The following is a 4,273-nucleotide window of genomic DNA, read 5'->3' as shown; positions in this document are numbered from 1 at the left end:
TATCAGCTGAGGAATGGATTAAAAAATGCGGTATTTTTACACAACGGAGTATTACTTGGCTATAAAAAAAAAATAAACTCGAGGCTCTAATAGGTAAATAGATGCAGCTAGAGACCAGACTGATAAGTGAAATAACTCAGACCTGCATGTGCCAGCACTGTATTGTCTCACTAGTGTAAAAAGCTGAAAGATTAAATAAAATCTGAAAGGTACAATAGATACTGTGAAAGGGAAAGAATCTGTTCAATAAGAAGGAAAAACTGGGATGAGAAAAAGGACAAACAAAAAAAAAAAGGAAAAATATATTTGTGTATATATACAGAATAGCTTGGATAATTGTACTGCCGATTTCTGCTGGTCTATTGAAAGGAGCAGGCACGGGGAGATGGTTCGGTGGAATAAATGTTTCCCTGGCAAGTGCAAGGGCCTGAGTTCAATACCCCGTTCTACCAAAAAAAAAAAAAAGCAGTTAACTTTTTTAACTGCTTATTTTTTTTTTCTTTTCCAATTTTGCATGTTTATATCTGGTAATCTAAACAACTAATTTGAAGATAACATTATGTAATACAACAACGATCTTCAAATTCTTATTAGTTTGGTGTAATTCTGTATTGGTTCTGCTCTTTGTCTTTTTCTTTTACCATTTTTTATTCTAAAAATGAAAGACAGACAGACAGACAGACAGACAGACAGACAGACAAGGGCTGGGGAGGTAGCTCAGCAGTCTTAAGTGCACAAGGACCGGGATCCATCCCCAGTACCGCATGCCGTGCTGGAGCCGCCATGGGCCTCCCTGAGTAGGCGTCCCGTGGCGCATGCCTGTAATTGCAGCACTGGGGAGGCCGAGACAGGAGGATCACTATGAGTCCGAGCTACATAGTGAGACCCTTTACCAAGTACATAAGTAAATAAAATTTTTTTTTTAATTTATGTGTGTGTGTGTGTGTGTGTCTCCGTGGCCAGCTCAGCCCACCAGGGGGCGGGGCTGGCTGGCCTGTGGTGCTGGGGGATTGAACCGCAGTCCCTGTGCTTTGCTAAGCTTGTTCTAAGTAGGTGCTTTAGACCACTGAGCCATCTCACTAGCCCAATAAAATTTTTTTAAAAAGAAGAAACCCATTTAGGCCCTAAAGAAGATCATATACTAAAAATCAAAAATGGAAAACAATCCCTTTCCGTGCAACAGGAAACAAGCAGAGACAGTGATTGCATTTTCACACAAAGTGGACTTTAAGCCAAAACTGAGAGAAGAGGCAAAGAAGGGTAATACATATTGGGTAGGAAGGGGAAAATCCAGCAGGAGGAGATGACAGCCAAAAACATATGCAGCAACAGTGGCATGCCAAATTTCATAAAATGAACACTACTGGACACAAAAGACCAGGTGACCATCAATAGATGAACATTAATACAATTATAGTGGGGTTCTTTGTTACCCCAGTGTCATAAATAGATCACGTAGACAAAAAATAAATATTAAAGTTGTTTTTTTTTTTTTTTTTTTTTTTGCAGAACCGGGGATTGAACTCAGGCCCTTGCACTTTCCAGGGAGGCGCTTATTCTCCTGAGCCATCCCCCTGGCCCTAAATATTAAAGTTGAACAAACCTTTGAACAAAAGTACTGAATCACTTACCAGTCCAATTAAATACAAGTTGACCCAAAATTGCATTTTTGTTAATTTTTATAATATAACAAGAAACATAAAAACCACAGTTTTATCAGATGTAATACAAGAATCAACTGGATGAAAAAATACCTTCCCAAGTGACACTGGATAGTCAGTGTGTACATGAACATGCTGGCCCAGTGACCCTTGGGGTTGTAGGAGACACTTCCAGGTCCTCGTCTCCGTCCAAGAAGCCCCTATTTGTAATCCCAAAGTTACGTTATTGGAATCCCATCAAATTGATTCCATTCTACCACTTACAATGCTACCCATGGCGAAAATAAAGACACTAAATTATATCTTCAATCATCGGGGAGTCAAGGGGCTCTAAGTCCAGCCATGAAGATGGCTTTCTGGAGCCCAGAGAGCAACCCAGGGCCTCACCCAGCTTTATTCAATAGGGGAGTGGCTTGAGGATTGATGGGAACTGTGGGAAAGAGACTACTATGAGCTGAGCTAGGGGGGTGGCCTAAATTTACCTCTGCGATATGCAGACAGGATATGCAGAGAGAGTGATCTGCATTATAGAGTATCTAATGTTTTGCTAAGTCTGGTGCTTCAGCTTTGGTGTAGTCTTTCGAGCCCCAGGAAGTCACAGCCTCTGTCTCGAGGCGCGATCCCAGCTGGCAACGCGGAGCATTAGCTCTACCGTCCTGTCTCAACCCGGCTCACATTAAAGAGCAGCGGGTGTAGGTTACCAGGGAAACACGCACGCCGCCTCCAAAGACTATCACCAGCACCTCAGCTAGACCAATACACATTGCTTAAGGCCAACTGAAGGATAAACAGCAGTCCTAGCCAGCTCTGTGCATAACAATACGAGGAAATAGAGTCAGGCTCAGTCAAAATGGAGACAATCGCTCTTTCAAGGAGAGCTGCTCAGGTGGTCCTCCACAGGGGTAAACTGTTAACTGGTTGTTCCACCCAACCATAACATAATACACCTTCTCAGGAACATGTGAAATTTTCTCCAAAATAGACAACATACTAGCCAATAAAGGACACTCAAGTAAATGCAAAAGAATCAAAATTATACCTTGCATATCATCAGATCATAGAGCAATGAAAAAATTCAATGGCCAAAGAAATTATGTAAATGTATAGAAATTAATATGCTCTTTAGTCAAAGGGACATAGAAGAAATCAAGGAAGAAATAAGACAGTGAAGGGGCCAGGGAGATGGCTCAATGGAATAAGCACTTCCCTGGCAAGTGCAAGGGCCTGAGTTCAATCCCCAGTTCCACCAAAAAAAAAAAAAAAAAAGCCCACATCAGAAACATCTTGGGCTGGTGAGATGGCTCAGTGGTCTAAAGCACCTACTTGGAACAAGCTTGGCAAAGCATAGGGACCGCAGTTTGATCCAACAGCACCACATGCCAGCCAGCCCCGCCTGCCCCCGCCCCCGTGGGCTGAGCTGCCCCCCCCAATAAATAAATGTTTAAAAAAAAAAAAAGAAGAAACATCTACCCCAAGGGGCCGGGGAGATGGCTCAGTGGAATAAGCACTTCCCTGGCAAGCACAAGCGCCTGAGTTCAATACCCAGAAACATCTAGCTCAAATAAATAGTACAATGATACACCTCAAGCTTGTAGAAAAACAAGAACAGTCAACAATCCAGCCTGGGTGTGGTGTGCACACACCCATAATCCCCACACTTGGGAGGGTGAGGCAGGAAGACTAGCGGCCAGCCAAAGAAACCAAACAAGAACATAACAACCCATACAAAGAATCAATGCATAGGGGCGGGGGAGATGGCTCACTGGGATAAGTGCTCCCCTGGCAAGCACAAGGGCCTGAGTTCAATTCCCAGTTCTGCCAAAACAAGCAAACAAAAAGAATCAATGCACCAAGAGCTGGATCTTTGAAAGATTAAGAGCACGGTAAGTCCTTTGCCAACCTTAGGAAAAAGAAAGGAAAGAAAAGCTGATATCAACGCAGTTAGAAATTTAAAGATGACTGGCAAGCACAATGGCCTGAGTTCAATCCCCAGTTCCACCAAAAAAAAAAAAAAAAAAAAAAAAGATAAGAAATTTAAAGATGAATGTGCCGGGGAGATAGCTCAGTAGAATAACTGCTTGCCTGGGAAGCACAAGGTCCCGGTCCAATCCCTGGTGATGGGGAAAATAAAAAGAAAAGAAAAAAGAAATTTAAAGATGAAATTACAACAGATACATATCAGTGACCAAAATTGAATACAAAGATTTAAAAACCATGAATAATTCAATAACAGGCAATGAAATCTAAACAACAACAATAATAAAATAATAATAAAACCTACCAACTAAGAAAAGCCCAGCTCCTGATGACCACATTGTCAGATTCTATAAGCAATTCAAGGAAGATCTAATGCCAACATTCCTCAAACTTTTCAGTGGAATTGAAAAGAAATGAGACTTCCCAAAGACATTCCTGGAAACTAACATTATTGTCATTCCAAAAACCAGACAAACAGGGCTGGACAAATAGCTCAGCGGATTAAAAATGCCTGCAAGCAGGCGCAGGGGCTAGGGGTTCAATCCGGGGCCTGCTGTGCCAGCCCTGTCCCTGGGGGCATGATGAGACGGCAATTGAGACAGCGCGGTGATGCACACCTGTAAGCCCAGCTCTTG

Source organism: Octodon degus, unplaced genomic scaffold, assembly GCF_000260255.1.
Source record: "Octodon degus isolate 3935 unplaced genomic scaffold, OctDeg1.0 scaffold00197, whole genome shotgun sequence".
In the NCBI taxonomy this organism is placed as follows: domain Eukaryota; kingdom Metazoa; phylum Chordata; class Mammalia; order Rodentia; family Octodontidae; genus Octodon; species Octodon degus.
Note: the sequence above shows the minus strand (reverse complement) of the source record.